The sequence below is a fragment of the Epinephelus lanceolatus genome, chromosome 1 (assembly GCF_041903045.1).
Source record: "Epinephelus lanceolatus isolate andai-2023 chromosome 1, ASM4190304v1, whole genome shotgun sequence".
Taxonomy (NCBI): Eukaryota; Metazoa; Chordata; class Actinopteri; order Perciformes; family Serranidae; genus Epinephelus; species Epinephelus lanceolatus.
In genome coordinates, this window is record NC_135734.1 from 35,161,779 (window position 1) to 35,184,526 (window position 22,748).

The 22,748-nt window shown below is 41.8% G+C and overlaps 1 protein-coding gene across 3 annotated transcripts in view; it reads left to right on the forward strand.

Moving 5' to 3' along the window:
- tox2 (TOX high mobility group box family member 2) overlaps positions 1-22,748 on the forward strand; it is a 144,783-nt gene that overhangs the window by 81,045 nt on the left and 40,990 nt on the right. The window lies entirely within an intron of this gene.

Sequence of the window (22,748 nt, forward strand, 5' to 3'; positions counted from 1 at the left end):
ATGTGCTCCTTCAGTCTTTACTTAAGTCAGCACATTGATCAGGTGATAGCAACCTTTCTCGATTACTTGAGTTATATAACAATTGTGATGCGTTACTTGTTGTAGGTATACTTATGAGCAGTGCATGAAACCAGCCTGAATCAATACAGTATGGTCTTTTTGCAGTTAGATCAGGTGTGACACTTCTGCTGTCAGATATCAATCAAACTGCGACTTCAGAATTCAGCTCCCAATTAAACTTTACAAAGAGGCAACAAAATATTTCTCCAAAATATATATATTTTTTGTTTTTGTTTTCTGAGACACACCACCCTCTGTTAGTTTGACATTTTATCCAGCTGTGAGCAGTGTCTCACATTTCTTTGTACCCTGAATTGCGGGAGAACCCTGAGAGTACTAGTACTTGAATGTTTATAGTCGTTGTATGTTTAAGTTCAGCTTTTCTGTCCTTGTTTTAACTGTGTGTCTATTTCTGTGTATGTACTTCAAGAGCACAAAAAATGGAGTCAGATTCAATGTATGTACACTCATGCTCTTGGCCATTAAAGCTGATTCGTTAGTTAATTCATTTTTGTATGAATGCTGACTGGTTTGAATACACATTGTTTTGCCACTTCTCCAGTGTGAACATACAGGAGGCTACGACATAATTGCTCAGAATTGGTGTGCAGTATAGATTTGGAGCACAGCTGCTGTTTGATTGATGTCTGTAACTGTACATGTTGCATAATTTCGGTAAAATGCATTGAGTTCTTCTATGCTCATTGCAAAAACAGACATTAGTATATAGTTCGTAGTTGATGCAAGTAAGCGTGTTTCGCTGGATTGGGTGTTTGGCTGTAACTGTGTTTATGCTTGTGTTGTTTGTGCAGGGATAAAAATGGACTTGGTGAAAGTGAGACAGCTGCAGGGATAATTTTTTATTAACTAGTTTCGTTCCTGAAGAAACGTCTTGTACAGTACATACAGTGTAATTCTCACTGTATTCCATCTTAAATAAAAAACAAATCATACTGCCTACAGCTCACTTTTCTCTGCTCACTGCTTTATTATCTTACTTTACTTTTCTATCTTTCTCCCATGTACTCCCCCTCTTCTGCTCATTTTCTCACTCTGTTTCTCTTCTTCTCTCTCTTACCCCCCATTGCATTTAAATGCATTTGGGTCAGCGGTTCCGCCTCCAAACTGTGAAAGTGTGTCTCTCAGAGCTCTGCTGTCTCTCACTTCAGTTTCTGCGTGTAATCGCTCTTTGTAATCTGGCTCAACTATATAAATACTTCTTTTTTTTTTTACATAAGGTACATTCATATAAGACATAAGCACGGCCCTGTTGAGTAACTCTGGCCAGATGCATCATACAGTGAGATGCTTAGATGGGTATGTTCTCGTGATGAGTCACAAGGAAATGGGGTCAGTGCCATTGTCATATCGATGTTCCCATGAGCATCGCAGTCTGACCCTGCTTAGTTCTCTGTAGTGTTTCTTCCAGTCTCTCTCTGCACCCCCCAGCGGAGTGACAGAGTGTTAGTGATTCAATGACAAGGTCATGGACCCTGGTCTTGGCATCAACAAGCTCTTTGTCTGCCCCTGTGGCCACTGACCATTGTCGTGGCAACAATGTAGGAAAGAGTAACCAACGACGAGAAGCTCTGGCTTGTTCCAGTGTCTTTGCAGAGGTTTGATCTGACCCCTTGAGCACAAAAAGAGACACACTGAAGCCCCAATCACATGGGACTAGTATTACCAGGGGATCTCATGTGATTGGGGAATTACCCATCACGTCTGTGTTTTGTGCGGTACATTTGCATGAGATAATTCTGTTCTTGAATTTACTGACATTGCCTCTTTTTTTTCTTTTTTAAATGTGGGTTAAACAAACAATACTGACTACAATACTGCTACACATTTTCACATCATCCTCATTCTCATCATCATTTAAGATTTCGCTCTCCTGATGGTTTGGTTCTTTCTGTGAATGGGTCCCCATACTGTGTAGCGAGGTGTAGCCCAGTCTCCAGAAGAAAATGTTGACATTATAAGTGTCTAACTACAAATATGTAACATTTGGACATTTTTTAATCAACGTTTCTAAAGTGATGAAGTATAAGCTGAATTTGTCATCAGGAGGGAGAGGTGGATGGCGTGTCCCTTAGGCAAGATGGCTGCCAAGCTGCAGACCACTGGATCAACCAAACCAGTCGTGTATTTGTGAGTCATTACTGTGTTTCCAGTGGCTTTAAGACTCCAATTATGGGTGTTTTGTAGTGGCCCGCCAGCGAGGATAGTGCCATGAAAAGCGATTGTTTTTTAATCAAGACATTGCTGCTTTTCCTGCCAAGATTGTGCCATCAAAATGGGGGATTTTAAGCCAAAACATGATCTTTTCCTGACCATAACCAAGTGGTTTTTATGCCTAAATCCAACCACATAACCAGCAATATAAAGTTACAACCATAGACTGTGTGATAAAGATGGACGACATGACAGCTCCCCAAAAGTGAAGCCAAAACATCTCGATCACCCCCTGGTGGCTGGCTGCAATATAGGTCATAAACCTCGACCCCATAATGTTAGTGGATGGGACATGGACCAAACTAAAAACTCAAAGTACATGTCAGGTTTGGTTTCTCTCATTTTAGTTAGTTATTGTCATGCTGATGTGTGTTCAATTAGTTAGTTGGGGATTTGACATGATAGACAACTGCTGGTGCTGCTCGTGATTGGTCGGATGGGTACTGCAGAGATGGGACTCCTGGTAATGCAAGCATTTGAGTAGCCATGTTTTATCAAAGCTGTGGCATGCTATCTTGCAATATTGCTTTTATTACCTCCGCCAAGGAGGTTATGTTTTCGTTATGTTTGCGTTGATCTGTTTGTCTGTTTGTTCGTTTGTCTGTTTGTCTGTTTGTTTGTGTTTGTTTGTCTGTAAAATAACTCAAAAAGTTATGAACGGATTTTGATGAAATTTTTGGGAAAGGTGGATAATGGGAAAAGGAACCGATGCTAAAATTTTGGTGGTGATCAGTTGAAGCAAAGTGGATAAAATAATAAATAAAATCTATGGTCTGACAGCCTCAGCAGCAATTAAGACGGTGAAAATAGCGCCATCTGGTGGCCGTCTTGTTCTACTTGCTAAATATTGTTGTAATTCTAAAGTTTAAATTAATGTTCTGTGCTGGAAAAAAAAGAAAGTGAAAAAATACAAAAAAACATATTATATTCTGTGTTGGTACAAAAAAAACCCCGAAATAAATACACCACAGTGTCTCCATGGTGAAGGCATATATAACCTAACTAATAATGATAGTGATGCAAATAACCTAATTGTGATGCAGGCTGCAAAATCTGATGCAGAGGGGGAGGGAATATTACTTACTTGGCGGAGGTCTGCACTCTCTGAGTGCTTTTCTAGTTATCCTTGCTGACGATAAATGCAAAGCAGAACACCGTATTTAGTCCACTGAGTGTCCTTGGATCAATTCTGAAGAAAAAAAAAAAGGCCCAATGCCTCCTAAACAACTTTCTAAAAATAAAGAGTCGCCAGCAGCCGCCCCTCAAGATGACGATGCTATGCTAGCAGCTAACACAGCTAGCTTGGAAGTTGGCCAGAGTCTGTCCAAAGCTTAAGGTAATGATAGCAAATATAGCTGCTGTAAAGGGATGGAAAATTAGGGAAGATGTTATATGACATTAAGGCAAATATATCACAGAGCTGAAAAGATACTGAGATTGCTACGGCACAGGCTTCAAGTGACGTCACCAGCACGAGATGGCAGCGGTCGTATCCAGGATATTTTGGCTTCATTTTTGTACAGTGTGGAGACGTGCTGTCCATCTTAATATACAGTCTATGGTTTCAACCTATTCGCTACATACCAATGTGCAAATGTAACATATCTGTGGTTTGCAGAAATATTCAATGCCAACATTTTTCTGGCAATTGGGAAGCAAGACGAGCCTCCCATGCACCCAAAATGCTGTTAAAGCTCTCATTTATAATTGCCATCGCAGCTTCTATAATTCTCAACCAGGAAAGAGGCAGAAAATAGACAAAGAAAAAACCAAATCATCAAGATGCCCACTTGTACAGTCAACTATTATAACATGACCTCTGTGTTTGGTGAAATATGGTAATTTGTGGTGGGATTTTTACTTGACAAATTACAGACATGGCCGATTTGCAGAGGATTAAGATCATAGAAGACTCCAGCAATTATTACAAATTACTAGTGGTCTCCAGGTGATACTAGTCCTGTGCGAATAGGGCTTAAGAAGACATCTTCACAGTGGAAGGTAGAAGAGCACCAAGTAGAGTGCTTTTTTTTATTACAGAGGTCTTTGGTAGACCTTCACCTGAAGTGGGATTTCTCTTGCTAACACTTAACAGAACAGTACGGAACGATGCGATCAAAGATAATGCACTGTGGAGATGCTTTCTCATAGCTGCGCAGCAAAGTGAAAGAAACAGTATACTTCATCAGCACTTTACCTTGACAATGCTTTGCTTTGATGTCTTTCTCCCTGACTTATGAATTCATTTAGCAGAACTGCTGTTTGAGAGAAATATGTCACAGAAAAAAAAAAAGAACACGAGGAGGAAATGGAAAGGGGGGGGAGAAACTGCACAGGGGAATAATTCGGCTAATGGAGTGACTGTTTGGATATTCAGCAGAAGTAGGAACAGAGATTATGATCTTGCAATTAGCGTAACAAGGTTTTATTGATTGGCTGCCGCTGTAGCGTCTTTGCTGCCAAGACGCTGCATGTGGTTTTAACATGCACAGTGTGTGTGTGTAGCCCAGCCAGTCACACTAGTCCGACTACTACCAGAGCAGAATCCAGCTCCGTGTTACCATCGAGCCGTGGCCATTTCCTGAGCATCAAAGCTGAAATATTATGGATTGCCGAGTTGAAAGGGTCTGTTTGAATGCCTGATGATAAAGTGGACCGCATTTGCATTTTCCACTCACTTTTAAGTTAATGCACTGCCCTCCTTCCTCTTTGAGTAAAATAGCAGGTATGAAAAGGCGGCTTCTGGTAACGAGTGATTTGAAAGTTTGTCTGCCTGTTTTACATGTTGGGAGTTCAAATGGTGTTTTAACGGTAAGTTTGATGCCATTTCTCGTCTCAGTTATTTTATTGTAAGTCATCGCTGCCAAGGATTGTGCCGGCCCCTTGGGTGTTGTAATTGTAATTAGGGAGGTGTTTGAGTGCCAGCAGCAGATCTGTGAGACACGGCAAGGCAGAGACAGATTGGAGACGGACGGAAAGTTGTTTTTTTTTTTTTTTATGGCAGCAAACAGATGTGATTATGATTAAGTTTAGAAAACACGCCGACAGATTGAACTCATAATGAGGCCTTCATGTTATTTTTGTCATTCCTAAATGTTTTTAATGAGAGATTTAGTGGTATAAGGGCTCCAGTGAACAGATTTGATGTCTGTCACACTGTTTTAGTGCCTAAACTTGTAGAAACTCCAGTCTGATGAATATGATTAAGTCCTCCTCCGCAGCTCCTCTGTGTCTCTCATCTTTCCCCCATATGTTTCTGATGAACCATTGTAGAACATGATCCCATAGTCTTTTATGTCCAACCTTTGACAAATCTATCACCTCGTCCCTCCATGCTCTGAATTAAAGGCCCATTCCACCTTTCCAGTTTCGATGAGTAATTCTCTTGTTTGGCAGCAGCCCAAAGCCCAGCCAGCCCGTCTGGAACCTCGGCGGAGCCTGATTGGTCGAGTTCAGTCGTGTGTGACTGACAGGAAGCCCGCTGATTGGGGGAGACGGTATCTTCGGATCGTTGCACTGATTAAAGCCTCGCGGCGGCGTTTTGTAAACTCCCGCCGTTCGGGGTCCCCGCACCAGCGCCCTGGCCCTGCTGGTCTGAATTACAGCTCGGCCGCATTAGTCTGATTTACAGCTTCCTCCCGCTGTTTAGATTGGAGCTGGGGACCAGAGTGGCAGGCTCTTCCTCCCCTTCTTTTCCACCTGACCCCTCCTCTTTGAATTGATTCTCCCACTTTGTGCCTCACCCTTGTTGTCACCCCTTTAATGCCACCTCACCTGATTTACCTCACTTATACGTCCCCTTGACTTCATACGTCCCACCTGTGCTCCTGCTAGTCTCACCTTTCCATGTTGTCTCCCCCTCTTTCTTTCTTCCTTCCCTGCCCTCCTTCCACCTTCCCACCACCCTCCCCCATATCCTCCTTTTCTCAAATGTCCCCCACAACATCCCTTTACCTTTCCCACCCAGTACCTCTCCCATCTGCCCCCTCCTCCCCCTTTTCTCTCCCTCCCTCACTCCCTCACTACATCTTTTGTGAAAATGAAAACAAAGAGCAGCCTGCCAAAATATTTCTATAGCTGTTCGCTGACGAAGCAGGGAGCGGAGACAATGCAAAAAGATGTGCAGGCATATTTGTCGCGGCAGCAGAAAGATGGAAAGCTCTCTCCCCGTGGCCTTTTTACAGTCATTTGGAACACCCCCCACCCTCCCCCCCCCCCCCCCCCCCCCCCACACACACACACACCGCAACCTCACCCTCCTCACTCACTCTTGCCCCGTTTAAAAGCCTTCTGTTTGAAATACTCATCTGACATGGCACCACGTAGAAATGCACAGCTGTATATTTGTGTAAGGCCCTCGCTCTGCCAAGCTGTCCATCCCCCCCGTTGCCCCAGGTGATCAGATGAAACTAATGGCAACCTTAATGTGTTTGTGTAGGCCTTTCACCCCATTGGACAGAACGATGACAGACCAAACACACACCCTTGTGCTGGATCACATGCCGGAGTATTATAAAAAAGCATGCCATGGCCACTGTCTGTGAAGCCTTTTCATGATTTTACTGTTTTAGAAAAATAAAATGTACAAAGTTTCCCTTGAACTGTTTTTCCCCCATGGCGGCGGATGAAAAGCTATGGGTTATTAGAGAGGAAAATGTTCCATTGAACCAAGATTCATTAGCAAAAAGACTTTGTTAATTATTGATGCTGTATCTTCAAGGTATGAAAAAAAAAAGCCTCAAACTGACATCGATCCACGTTGGCTTATTTCCACTGCTGGGAGAAAGTTTAAATTAGGTAATATATTTTTCACACAGCGAAGATGCAAAACCTGAGGCAGACGGCTTTTATATTTTCACATTATATTATGTATTTGTGATTAGTGATTAGTTTGTCTAACAGAGGTGGAGTTATCCATGTAAGACCACCCTGGTCGCACTTCCTGTTATGTTTAAGGTTCAAAATAGGATTCAAATGCAGTACAGCAGGCAGGCAGGTTTGAAATAACAAAATACGAGCTCTAATGACATGAAGCTGATTATTAAAAAGACAAAAATGAGCAGCAAGCAGTAGAAAGTGAAACAAAAACTATGCAGGAACAAACTGGGACTCAGAGAGCACAGACACCAACACAGACAGACTGACAGGGAACAAAAGTATATATGCACAGAGGACTAATCAGAGGAACAAGACACAGCTGGAGGAGGTGGGCACTGGCATAAGGAGGGAAACACAAGCACAGGCTAACCATGCACACAAACAAGGGCGTGGTAGGTAACATTAGGGTGGAGCAAATGAGACTAACATGAGACAGGTGTGCAGGGTGCTTAAAATTATAATTTTTCTTTAACACGATTTACAACAATAACAATAATTTTTATTAGGCTTGTGTCGGCTTCGTCGAGTGTAGCGCGATGCTGGTATATGACAGCAAAAAGATGGGGACCTCGACACTTAAGAGGCACATGACGAAGGCTTGCCATGGAAAGAAAGACGTGAGTCAGCCTTCAATGTCCACGTTCGTATCCTTAAAAAAAGTCAGGTTTATACTGGGCTCGGGCTCATAATTACAGTTAAAGGGACGGGACGGGACGGGCTCGGACAGAACATCCACGGGCTTGGGTGGGGTTGGGCTGGATTTTTTGGGCCCGATCTAAACTCTAGCACTTGTAGAAGCCATTGTTTCTAGCAAAGACAATGGAGAACAGGGGTTCTAATTCGGCGCTCGTCCTCGGCACAGACTGACGCGTGTATCCTGCCCCCATCAGTTCTGACAGGAATTGACATGGCCCGCTGAGGGCAAAGTTGTATCCGGTACTTACGGTACTGAAAAAAAACATGTACCAACATATTTTTTGCGTGTTGGCATTGACTTGGTACCGTGTCATGACAACCCTAATTATTATAAATATAGGTTTTCCCTAGATTTTTTCTTTTCTCCCTATTTATAAACAATTTCTTAATCTATCTTTTTTTCTGGAAATTTCTTTCTAAGCTGCTCGGTGCCTTTTTCCCCATGTTTTTGAAAGAAATCACACTAATTTTCTCAGGGTTCAAAGGTTTAAATACTTTAAAGCAGCACAAGAAAAGTGATGTCACTCCAGGTTTCAAAGGGTTAAACGAATCAAATGACGCCTTTAATGCATCATTTGACTCTTAAAAATGATCAATTGTGTGCAACCTCCCTCCACCTTTGAAGAATATTTTGAAAAGTATCACAGTAAAAAGCAGGCCAATGAAACTGCTCCTGTTTGGGTTTAAGTCGAAAATCATAGTCGTGAATATGCCGCAATGCTGGAGGTTCTTTTGTGAAGCATCAAGTGTGAGTTGCAGTGCCGAGCTCTAGTGAGAGACAGGGAGGTTCATTGACACTGGAGAGCTGTCTCCTCCACTCCCCTCCACTCCCCACCAGCCTCTTATTAACAATGGCACCATGAGTACGAGGGTCCAGATGTTAGTCTCCTGCTCCCACCAGCTGTGCCAGCCTCCGATACACAGCCTCATTGACTCTGAACCAGGGAGGGGAGACACTTAAGAACACACACACACCCACACACACACACAGAGGGAGCAGGCAGTCTCTGACAGTAAGTTTTTTGTTTTTAAAAGAAATCATAGATAACTACAAAATGTTCACAAAAGCATTCAAGAGCTATTACCGTCAGTTCTGCACACAGATACACATTTGTCACACAGATTAAATGACACACACACACGCGCGCGCACTCTCACCAGCCACATGCACTTTACACCCCCTCCCCTTCTCCTGGTGTATGGCAGAGTTATTTGTGGGTGACAGGATCCTAACAATTCTCAGAATAATGCACGTTTGTTTGGATGACTGCGCCATCAGCGCTCCCTTTGTTATTCTCAACATTGTTAGAGTCAGTCGGTACTGATCCACCAACCCTTTTATTGTGCTGTTTTTTGTCCATTTACTTGCTCTTATAACAATAATTAGTTTTGTCATTCACACACAGTAGCGCCATTGTCCACATGCTAATAATGATTTTGACAGTGAGCGTAGAAAAGTAGATAACTGAAGAGTCATTCAAAATTTAAAAAACAGTTGACTGGCTGCTGTTTTTTGGCCTCAGGGCGGCTTCTGTGTGGTCATAACTCTTGCAGCAGCGGTGGCTGTTGTTGTTAAGCCTCGCAGAACAGACAGTGGTGTGCCAATGAGCAAAGTTAAAAAGGCTTCCCTCTCCAGGAGACATGGCTGCTCCAAACAGGAAGAGACAGAGGGGACTCTGGAAATAATACTGCATGTCTGCCAATGTAACACTGTTCTCCTAGATTCACCCTGTCAGGCAATAAGTTTGATTATGGTCCTCATTTGAAATGTTGGATTCATATCTTCCCCCTCCCCCTCTTCCTTCCCTGCTACTTCCTCTCTGTTTTCTACTCCATCCACCCTCCTCCTCCTCCTCCTCCTCCTCCTCCTTCTCCTCCTCCTCCTCTGCTGTCACCCACAGCGGTATCAACATCGGCATCACAATCACCCTAGATGACTATTGCGAAACCTGAGCAATCGTGTGCACCCATGGTATGTTTTCTGACCACATTAGTGGAGATCACAGTCGAGTTTTCACTGACACTGTGCAGCATCTGCATATCATTACCACCGTGAGGTCCTGAACTCTTTCTCACACGACGCAGTAAAGCAGAGGGAGACATAAATACTACGCATCGTATGGATGTTTTAAAGCAGACGCCGATAACTGATAATTACCTACTACTCATGACAGACACCAATAAGATAACAGATAATTTCACGTTTGTATTTTAAAAAGAAGATTATAATCTGCAGTTCATGCACACCTGAGGGTAAGAAAGGCTCAGATGTAGTGAGAAATAATGGATGATTTAATATTCCATAGTTCTGACCGAACCAAATCCTACTGACATCACTATTGTTAACACACACACACACACACACACACACACACACACACACAAAGGAGATGTTTGGAGTTAGATTTCAAATTAAAGCTTTGACATAGTGTGTCAAAACAGACATGACAACATATTATACACTAATAACTGAAACAAAGAGTAAAGAGCGTCCCTCAACACTAAGATAAAGGCTTTGTGTTTCCCATACATTCATTTATTTATGGCAGCCTGCCACAATATTAACACTGACCTGTCAAATCTGGATATTCTTTTTCTTTTTCTTTTTCTTTTGACTATTACACATGGGTGAACTCTGATTTTATTATCGATATTATAGAGCTGTACGCAGTGTATTAATTCGCTTAGCCCCCTTTTGTCTTGCTCTCTCTAACTGGGCTAACTGTTAGCATCACATGGCTAATCTACCTAATGGTTATTTACGCTGTTAACGATAGAGTTGAGCTGTTTTGGTGTCAGTGTGGTTTGTTTGGCCCGTTTCACAGTTTGGTGTTGGATGTTAGCCGCTGCTGCTGTGTTAGCTTGTGCTAACCAGGCAGACGTTGAGCTGACTGTGCAGTTGGGAGACAGTTTCCTTGAGGGCTTTCTCCCAGAAACGGATCTCTTGGTTAAGGTTAGGGAAGAAGTCTTGGTTTGGTTTCTTTCTTGGAGAAAGCCTACAAGGAAACTTCCCCCATGTGAACTGACCATTCGCTGGAAAGACACTAGCTCCAGAGTTGGTCCCTTAGCGCTGCATTTAACCTGTGTAATGGCAGCAACAGAAAAGGAATCAGATCCCGGCATAATCGCGTTGTCTTCCTCTGAACTTACGTCCACACTGGCGACAACATATTTGGCTCTCTCATCAGCTTGCTGCGTTAGTTCTTCTTCCTCTTCTCTTTGTTTATTAGCAGTGTAGATGCGGTGCCTGTTAAGTCAATTAACGCAATATGCCTTTGTAAAATTGGCTTTATTTGTCGACTATAATTTAATCATTGTTATAATAAAAGATATAAATTTCCTTTTATTGGCCTGTTATTTCCCCCTTTGAAAACAGGAGAAAAAAGAGTCATTAACAAACAACAGAATTGAAGGAGTGAGAGTTGAAGTTGAAAATGAAAGTGAGTTATTTACAAGCTTAGCAAACTTAAAGTTCTCCAATTGTGGGGGAGGATGGGACAAAGTGGTCATGCCAAACACTTGAAATCAATATAGCAAAACCAGGCCTAACTAAGCTCTGCGTCTTAAAACAAACACAAGCCAGAAACCGAACAAACTTGTCTAAAAACGAGCTTCATCCAAGCAAATACAAGGGTGGCAGCAACCAATAAACCCAAATAACTACCTGAGTGAAAAGTGTAACTACTGTCCCCAACCTCCCGCCATGGACCTTTAATATTCTCAACAAGTTTCACAACTTATCGGCCCTGATATATGTTGTGTTTCCCTAATAAATACATGTTTAGTCATCAAACAATAAAACCTGTTGTCATTCCTCTTCCGAATAATAACTTGGTTGATTTTTGGCCACTGGTACATTTCTATTCTGTCCTATTCTATAGTCATTTGGGAGCTATTTAAATGTTTTTTTGTGTTCCAGTTGAATGTTCAGCAATAATGATGTGGTTGTTGTTGCTGACAGCACTTCTCCATTAGTCTCCTCTCTTGCCAAAATCAAGTGTTATTAGACAGCGAGGAAGAGACAGACGGAGAAAAACAAGAGAGACGAGGGTCAGTGACACATTTCCACTGAATCAAATTGATAAAGAAAGAAGAAAGGAAAGGGAAAAGCAACACATTAGGCGCAGGAGGCAGCTAATGTCTGGGCACTCGCATCAGTTTGCAGAGTAGAAAGGAAGCGTGCGAGAGACAGGCAGAAACAGAGGTACAAGGGAGGTTGTGTTTATTATTTGATAAAGCCTCCCTCATAACCTCAGCATGTTGTGCAATAGCTCTGGCTCTCCTTCAACTCTGCGGTGTGCCACTTCAAATTAGTCGCTCGTGGAGAGGGCCTGCCCCATCTTTGCAAAATGCATTAGTACGCCACTCAGAGCCTCATACAGCCTAGGGTTAAACACAAATTATATCATTTCTGTCATCCAATCAAATCACACTGACCCCTTGACCCGCCAGATGAGTCAAATGCATAATGAAATATGACATGGCACAAAAGCTCTGATTCTAATCTGCTCTGACACGCGATCAGATGAGGATGACCTCCTGACCTTGACTGACAAGTGAGACGAGCACTGGGAACAGGATACATGAGGGAGAAGAAGGGGAAGGAAACATAAAAGAAAAGCGGGGAAATATAAGCAATTAGAAAGGCTGCTTTTAGTTTAGGTTAGTTAGTAATCAACTCATTATCTGGGGTGAATGGGGCCATCTGTATCTTTGGACTTTGGACAGTTGGTGTTCGCTGTAATTATTCTCAGCATTCCCTCAATATTTTCTCTCCCATAATGATAAATAAGGAGGATTTTTGTCACAGAGCAGCATCGTCTCTTCTCACTTAGCTGTGGCTGGGGCTGACGAGATAGCGGCTGGATTTTATTTCCTAGAAAGAGCGTGACTTTGACTTTATTTTTTCCCTGTCTCACTGCCTCACTGCCTCCCAATATCTGTCTACCTTCCCCTCTTCCCACCCTCCCGTCCCATTCATTCACCGAACAGAAACCACGGTGGTTTAGCATCCCCATCCCCACTGCTCCTTTCATGATTTCCAAACAGTAACATAGTGACAGATAAATAATGCAGCCTGGCTGTTTTAGAGAGAGATGAGATGACAGGGTGGATGGGTGGGAGGGGTGGGGGTGGGCGGGGGGCTGATCAAGGGTCCGGGGAAGCAGGGACCAGAACTGTTTGGGCTCTGTCAGGGACAGGCCAGGCTGGGGTTGGGCCAGCCGAGAAGAGAGGAAGAGGAGAGTGGAGGTGTAGGGTGGCTGTAACTGGATCTGCGGCTCTCTCCCCTCCCTTCCCGTCTTTGGGCTCTGCTAGAGACGGCTTTGTGGTGTGTTGATACCCCCCTGACATGATATTGTAGCAGAAGAATAGCTATGGCTTTAATTAAGCCTGAGTTGACGGAGAGAGATGGAGGGATAAAGAGAGGGGAAGAGGAAAGGGGAAAAGAGGAGGAGGAGGAGTATCAAGAACAAATAACAGAAATAGCAGATCAGTTCATGCCGTTCAGATTAAGCGTCTCAAAGTAAGTGATCTTTGTAGTCTGACAATAGCTATTTGCCTCTGCTGTGTTACACTAAAACAAGAGCTCTGTGTACACTCGTAAACAGGATCATTCATAAATATACAGTATAATCTTCCTCCGGGAGAGCGATGGCAGAGCGAATGAAAATAGATGATGCTCTCAAATTCTTCCCAAAGATAAATCCACTGTTTCCCTTGCAAACCGGACTGCGTGGAAAGGAGAGATAACGGGGCCCGACTTTGTCTCCACGCGCGCAAGAGTGCTGCACGGCGGATACGGGAAGGTGTTGGAACGAAGAGTGTCGGTGGTGATGGAAGTGGTAGTGTGTGGGGGGATTTTAAGCATAAATCACCACTGTGACAAAGCTCTCCAATAGGCAGATAAGTGCACATTAGTGGTAAGGCAGATCTGTCATCGTCTGTCTCTGAGCTGTCGGTCCCGCCCTCTTTCCACAAAACAAACGCTGACTTCAGAGGACTCTAAACTCTGTGTCTGTGTGCCGCACATGCAACCGGCCTGGGCATACTTATTCACCTGTGCTCTTGTTGTGTGATTATTTTTAAAGGAGTCCACCCCCAAATCAAAAATACATATTTTTTCACAGTTTCAGCTTCATTTAGGAACTATTTACTATTTACTATTTACTAAACCTGCCAACCATGTCACCATGCAGAAGGAAGTGTGCATCTGCTGCATAAATTGAGAAAGAGTAGAAGGGACATTACACTGTTGTCATTTGACTACTAGAAAAGAAAATGGCGGTTGTTGTTAGTTTTGGTAGTGAAACCTCTTCCCCTTATTAAACAGAGAAATACAACTGTGCACCAATCCAACTTACTCTTCCTCCCCACACTAAGACTAATGTATTAAGAGTAGCGTAACTCATTGGGAGAATAGCTCAGTGCACAGCCATTATGTGTGCATGTGCGTGTGTGTGTGCATAAGGCGTGTGTGGTAGAACAAGCAGGAGATAAAGCATTGGAGCATAGCAGAGTTCAAGTTTATTGGTGAAGATATCAAGAGTGAATGTACAGTAGGCTCTGGTTCCCCTGTGCTGTCTGACCACAGTCTGGAAGCCAAAGCAAGGAAAAGCTAACACTGACTTAAGCTTAATTGCCTTGTTAACCCATTGTAAAACACACTTCATTCACACCGAAACCATCGTAGTTAGTCTTATCCACCTTATTTTTCACAGAAACACGGAGGCAAAACAGAACGCAGCCAGCTTCTGTTTTTTTGTGCGACACTTCCGGTCCAGCACTCTTACCACTGTGTAAATGGGAATCCTCTTGTTGTTTACCTTGCTGAGTTTAGCTATATATATGTATATATCACATTTTTCACGTCACTATATCACCGTTTAGACTAATCTGATGTTTGTAAAGTCTATAAACACAATGACTGAACAAACATTAGTATTTTCTCTGTGTGTAATTAATAACATGGTTATCGTAGATTAGCTGGGCTAACCATTAGCTGTTAGCCGTTAGCCGTGTCTCTAATAACTCACTAAAGTCAGAAAGTGGCCCATGAAAAAAATATTTTCTCCAGCGGATGTCTTAGTTACAACATGATTGAGCTAACTGGAGTAGTTTCATGTCGTATCCGACAACGGGAGGCTTTTAACGGATGACGATCCTGATGTTAGCTTTGCTGCTAGTGTTAACGTTAGCTGTCCCTGTCAGCTGCAGCCACTGATGCTTTCTAGACATCGTGATTTCCCAAAACTGAATAAATACCACACATAGCAGCACAAAACTGCTTTGCTAGCTCAATCATGTTGTAACGGCTGGATGGTTGATGCGTACATGCTGATTCAGGTGCTATCAGAGCCGATCCGCGCATCACTATGGCTTAACGATCAACTCAGTCAATTAAAACAACCCGTCCTGTGTTAGGAGTGTATGTCGCTGACAGAAAGAAAGAAAGAAAAGGGAAAAAAAGATAGAAAAGCAGCATACACCTCACATATTTATTTCTCACAGTTGCGCACACGTGTGGCTGGCATGCAGAAGCACCGTCTGTGTGTCTGTGTGTCGAGGGTGCGAGCCGCAGCTTCAGCTGCTCAGGTAGAGAGGCTGTGTAGCCCGGTGTGTTTTTTCGCTGATTCGGTTCTGCAGGTTCTCTGCTGGTACACTGGAGATGGGGATCAAGCAGTTTGTCTCACTCAGGATAGGATAGGATGTGCTTTTTTGGTTCATAGTTTATGACTGATGTGCGATTTATTCGCGTTTAGAGGGAATAAATTTCCGTTATAATGGAAACGTGGGCACAGTTATCTAACGTTATACAAAATACACAGACTAACTAACTAACTAACTAACTAACTAACTAACTAACCAATTGACTAACATAAACAACTGAAAACTGAAAAAAAATTAGCTTGCACCGTTAGCTCCGGTAAGGAAAAGCATGAGGGAAAGCGGCTGACTGGAAGTCACGCACAAGAAAACGGAAGTTGATCACTATTTACTTCCGTGTTTGAAAATAAGGTGGATTGGTCATCTAGTTAATTGGTCCACTGTTCAAACAATCACAGACTCTGGACTGGTTGAAATAAACCATTAATTCATGAGTTAAATGTGAAAATACGCTGATCTAAGTGAACTGTCGTAGGCAACTGGACTCGCTTGAGTTTCTTGAAGACGTTTCACCTCCAAGAAGCTTCCTCAGTTCTAATGGACAGGTGGGGAGTCGCGAGCTTTAAACTCTGTGTGGGTGTGAACCCTTACAGAGTTGCTGAGGTCACATGTGAGCTCTCAGATTCAAGGGTTTTTTAATAGAATTTTTATGATTCATGTCTGGCAGTATACATCAAACAGTCAGTTCTGCAACATTTCTGAAATAAAGTCTTTAAAGACCGTTAAGGATCACGGTTGTTCTGACTTCTGAGCACTCTTTTCTCTGAAGGTCACATGTGAGTTGTTGGCCCATCCGGCCATCTTCAAGCTGTTTATCCCTGTGGTCCCTATGCCTGTCAGCTTTCAACTGGGCAGCGGCTCTCACTCCTTCTGAGGCAGCTAGGGTACATCATGTTTTAACAAACGTGCAGTTAATGGCAGTAAAAGAAACAGAGGACTAACAACTCTGTGCTTATTTGAAAACAGTGCTACTTCACCGCGCATTTGGTCATTACTGAAAAACCTCACCTTGGTGAGTTCGCAACTTGCTGCAAGTCGTTGTATATGGATGTTCGCTCTCTACAACGGTTGCAATGGCAACAGTACACCCAAAATGTCTGCTGCTGCGTTGATTTGAATAGGAATGTCCGTTCTACTGTTATTCCATTTCTATGATCTACTGCTAGCACACCTACAGTAGCACCACTGAGCTAACGTTACAACTCAGCCAAGGAGGACGCCATTAATGTTTACATCTCGCGCTGCTATGAGCATGAGCCTCTCGCCGCTGAGTAGATGCACACTTCATTCTGCGCAGTGATACGGCTGGCAGGTGTAGCTTGGTAGAAAGAAGATAGGTCTTGCATGAAACTGTTCACAACAAGGTTTGTAGATTATCTTGAGTAACCAGGTCATGATTTCTGGAAAGTGACATTGCTGTTGAATTTTTCAAATGTATTTTTTCGGTGCTTTGAGCACCACAAGCCGAGTGCCATCTAGTTCTATTATGCTGGAGAGAAGGCAGACATCTCTACGGCTGATATCTCCAACACTTGGTGACTCACACCAAAAATAACTGGATTGATAAATAGCGCTACAGGTAAGAGATAAAATATGTATTTTTGATTTTAGGGTGAACTGTCCCTTTAACAGGAAATGTTACCAGTGTAATGTTGGTACAATGATGTTCATTTTTAGGTCATATAGTAAGAAACTGGCAAATACGACTAGAACTCCAGCTCCTGGTTGTTCTCGTTATAGATTTGTCTGCTGATTATTTTCTTGATTAACTGATCAACCATTTCGTCTGTGGAAAATAGTGAAAAATATGCTCATTACCCAGAGCCCAGGGTCAAAATGTCTTGTTCTGTCTGACTAACAGTCCAAAAAATATTCAGTTTACGATCATATAAAACACAGAAAAGCAGAAAACCCTCACATTATAAAGAAGCTGGAGGCAGAGACTGTGTTGGTGTTTTTGTTGTAAAAATGGCTCAAACAATGAATCAATCATCACAATAGTTGCATATACAACATGCCAAGATCACGTCGTGTTGTAAACACAAAGAGGCACGCCGCTCTCTTATTGTGCATGTGAATTGTATTTGACAGTGAATCATTTTACAGAATTAATACACAATTTAATATTAATTGGGTTATGTCCCAAATCCAGATTTCTACAGGCATTACAACAATAATCTAATAAGAAGAAGAATGTACAGATAATGAGCCATTAGCCACAGTCAATATCATCTCCAGAAGGCCTTGAGTACTCCGGCAGTGTTACAGAGGGAGGGAGAGATCTGTGCCAAATAAAAGACAAGCTGGAAAGCTCCCCAATCAATGTTATTTTCTCTCTCAGTCCCAGACCAACTGTCTATTCATCTGTTTCTTTCAAATGAAAGGTGTGCTGGTATGTAACACTTACAGTCGAGAGATCTGTCTCTTAATTAAAATGTTACAGATTGTGTTTCGCTCGCTGTGCAGACAGAGCATACTGTGTATTGGAAATAACGCTCCCTATAGTGTGCAGTATTGATCAGAGGAGGAAAATAAAGGATGTTTCAGTGAGAAAATAGAATCTGTGTAATGCAGCTTTTGGGTAGGGAATGTGGCTAGGAGTATTGAAAGTAAACCCATGACGAGTACCTCATAGGGAGGAAAAAAAAAAAAAGAGGGGGCTTTTGTTTGAAAAGCCAATTCCATACTAGGACACACGCTGGTCTGTGCGATCCATCAAATACGTTGCCTTTGTTTGGATTTTACTTTTAAAGGAGAAAAGAGTATACATTAGCCAGAGTGTACATGTGTTTCTGTACATGCAAGCTCATTCTGAATAGAGGCATATGAATAATTTATCCTGCCACAATCCAACTGGGAACGTCCTTGGTATTTACATTTTATCATCAAGGGCACTGGATGAGCCCTCACAGCAATCTAACACATGACACATCCTCAGTCCGCGTCCCTCCGCACAATCAAGAGCAACGGATGGGACCGGGGGAATGTCTCTGTAGCGTGGATATATATTTATACCCAGAGAAAACAAAAGGGTTGATGAACATGCGAGATGATGACTAAGCATGGCGGATTACACAGTGGTCACCCGCGAGTCATAGTGGAAGATGACGGCGAGGGACAGGCGCACGGGGACTCACTTTACACAATGGCTCCAATGTTTACAGCAGACAATTTAGTTTCCTTCCAACAATTATGAGGGAAATTGAATCTCAGGAAATGTTCGTTTTCTTGTCCATTAGACCAAACAATAACACTATCCCCAAAGGTTTACAAAGACATCTGTCTTCAAAGGACAGTCCAGAAAATTAATATCAACTAGCTCGCAGGCTATGTAAGGACAAAGTAAATCAAATTGAGGCAATCACACGTCTTCCTCTCTCTCCTACTTTTTCATTTCGTCGTAACGTGTAGGAAGATGAAAGTGCGCTTTTAACGCTGAGTCTGTGTCTACATTCTTGCCTCACAATAAAACACAGCTAACGTCCTTTTTTGTGGTCAAATTAAAGATGGGTGTTTTAGGTATTGTGACTTAATGAAATTCCTCTCATCTGGCTTTGTGCTTACCGCCGTAGATTGGTGTTCATTTAAAAGACATTAGATTCATTTTAATCCTGCCGAAAGCTATTGTTGTAAAGAGAAGATTGTCGGTTACTGTGTACTTAAAGGCGCAATCTGTGATCTGTGTGGAAACAAAAGGCTCGCCCCACCGCCAAATCACAATAAAAGAAACAGAAACATGAGGATTTAAAGCTGCTATCACTTCAGAATTAACAAACAGCGACATTAGATGAAAACAAAATCCATATACTTAATATTTTCTGATGCTGATTGAGGTTTGTTTGCAGTAAAATGAGCAGCTGAAAATGCTAATTTATCATTTGGAAGGCTTTTCAGGTGTATATCTCTAACAAACCTGTAATTTTTATGGCTCCAACATTACAGAATGGGCCGCGTCACTCACCTTTGTAGTAAAACAGGGTTGAGAGAAACAAGAAAAAAAATGTGCCCTGTATCCTCTCTCCTTTCTTCCATCTCCCCATGCCCCTTATTTTCTAAAAGTATCTGTTTGAGAGATAAATGACCACTCTGCTGCCGAGGATGACAGCCTACACAAAGATGATATTGAATTTATTTCAGAAATGTTGCAGAACTGACTGTTTGATGTATACTGCCAGACATGAATCATAAAAATTCTATTAAAAAACCCTTGAATGGCTGACACCAGAATATTATTTGTGATGATTAATTTGACTCAGTCATTACAATGGGAGTCAAGTTGGATCGTCTCAGACAAAATTGCTTTTCATTCCCCCGTTGAATTTCCCTGCTATTTTTCTTTTCTTCTTGCTCTGTGCAGAACTCTGATCTGATTGGACTTACTGTGTTAGCGCGACAGCACACAAATACAGAGGCTGTTGGTCTTCTTTATTACTGATCGCTCAGCATCGGGGTTTTGTTCCAAAATGAGACGTTCAACATTGGAAACAAAATTACACCTATTCCAACAGAATGACGGATCAGAAATTAAACAGTTTACACATCTATTTGTAGGAATGGCAGGAAGCTGAATTGGTTGGTGAGCAAGATGTTAACATATTCATGATTCCTAAGGTTGTATTGGCAGCAGCCTTAAATATTGTAAAGGTTTCTTTACACAGATGTGTTATAATGAATCAGCTCTTGACCACAGCAGTGGATGTAGTGACCAGTCAGAGGTCAGTGGATCTAAGAATAACTAAATTCTGTATTATACAGGTTCAACCACAAAATCACTGATCAAACAAATGGTAGTCAGTACAGCAGTAGTCTGCAAAATTAATGTTTATCCTGAAGTCCTCAACAAGAAATTGAGAATCACAGGGCACCAGTAATCAATTTATCATCATTCCTCCTTGTCTGACCCTGTCTGTAGGTGATAATACCCAACAAGGTGTCCTGATACAACACCACAACACAAAGCTAGGTCTACAACTGACAATTATTTTCATATTGATTAATCTACCAATAATTTTCACAATTACTCCTAATCTTTTAGTCTATAAAATGTCAAATAATTGTGAAAAATGCTCATCACAATCTCCCAGAGCAAAAGATGACATCTTCAAAAAGCTTCTTTCGTCCAATCAACCTGAAGACACTTCATTTACCATCGTAAATAACAAAGGAAACCAACAAATGCTCACATTTAAAAAACTTGTAACCAGAAAATGTTTGACAGTTTTGTTTGAAAACTGACTGAGAAGATTGATCGACTATCAAATTAGTTGGTGATTAATTTCCTTTCCATCAACTGATTGATTAATCGACTAATTGATGCAGCTCTACACAAAACTTTCCATACTGGAACACCACAAAGTGTTATTAACAGTGATCACATGGCTGTAACAGCTTTCGTTTTTTGCTGTCAGTTTAATGTATAGTAAGTTTCTACAATAAAGTGTAACTGGCAATGTAGCACAACGTAGAAGTAGAGTTACTATGGTTACCTGCAGTGTAATCGAAGCAATACTCGTTAACTGGAAGGTGTCTAGATACACAAAAATGCACATGGGGCAGATGGAGAACATTTCCCTTCTTAGATCCATTTTATAATTGACAGTTAGCTTAACGGTTAGCAACTAGCAACGGCCACATGTACGGCTAATATGGATACTGCGACTTTGCACTGATCTAGAACAGTGTGAAACACTGTCCTCCATGTTCTTTAGCACAGAAGGTGCTTGTTGCTGATTTAACTGTAGGTTTGTCCAGATCAGGGGTGTAAATATAGACAGTGCAGGCAGTGCAGCTTCACTGGGGCCCATGGGGGTGGGGGGCCCATTCAGAGAATGGCTGGAGGGCCCACTCTCTCTAGAGCAGAGAACGGGCAAGTGATTCAACTTGATCCCTCAGAAATACGCCTGTGTTCAAAGAAGAACACACGTTAAAATCGTCAGTGGCAATCTATAACAAAATTATATGACCATATAAACTATAAAAAAAACTATTTTATAAATCAATTTAACGAATAATTTCTTATTTTATTTGGTATTTTTGTCATATACAGATTTGCAATGATGCTTGGTAATATGTATATTGATGCTGATCTGATCATGTGATGATACTATAAAATACACGTTAGCTGTTTCGACACAAAGTCTGGCACTAGGGCCCATGATAATAGCATGCACTGGGGCCCATCCTAACTACTGTACACCACTGGTCTAGATGTAAGTTTGAGTTTTTCCACTGGTTTGGTACTGTGAATGGTTCCAATACTGTGATACTCATTAAGGCTGCAATTAAATATTTTTTATTATTGATTAATGTGCCAATAAGTTTCTCGATTAATGGATTTGTCAATAAAATGTAAGAAAATGGTGAGACATGCCCTGTGTAATGTCACAGAGCCCAACGTGTGCTTTATCTGACCAACAGTCCAAAGCCAAAGCTATTTAGTTTATTATTCTGTTTGACAATAGAGACTATCTTGAACCACGGCCATGGAGTTGCAGGGGGGTTGAGTAGGTCTATGATGTAATTTGTTTGTTTGCAATTACGTGCATGTTCTTATGTATGGCTTTGTTGTCTCCACCGAGCACCACTTTGGAAATAAGTATATTTAATAATGCTTTTAAGTGCATGTCATGATACTCCTGTGAGTCATTGTGCTTTTAACATTTAACATTTTAAAAAGCACAAAACCAGCACGTTTGACTTTTTGCTTTAAAAAATAAAACTGAAATAATTATCTGGTGATCAAAATAGTCGCCAATTAATTTTCTGTCAATCAGCTAATCCATTAATCAGCTAATCGGCGCAGTTCGTTCACCCTCAGCTTCCACTGCTGTGAAGAAGAAGCTAATTAGAGGCGTGAATTTGAGCTGTAGCAAGTTCACAGTGCTTTGTTGTTGCATTTTGGAGCACTGTTCACCATACAGTAGTGTCTGCATTCATCCCAAATTGACTAAGGATCTAAAAGTAAATTGATTTAAGCTGCTGAATATGGTTTTTAGTTTGGATTGAACGAAGTGCACCTTGAGAGCTGTAGTTGACCTTATGTTTTATGTACACACGCTTGTATCTTTGACTTGTTATCAAAGAACTTTATTTTGTGAAGCAGTTGCTCATCTTTTGATTCAGATGGGAGAGTTTTTTACACATTCAAGCCTTGGAAGCCCTCCAGTTTCCTAACATGGCCTGAAATGAACACAACTTTGGGAACTCTTGGCACCTGA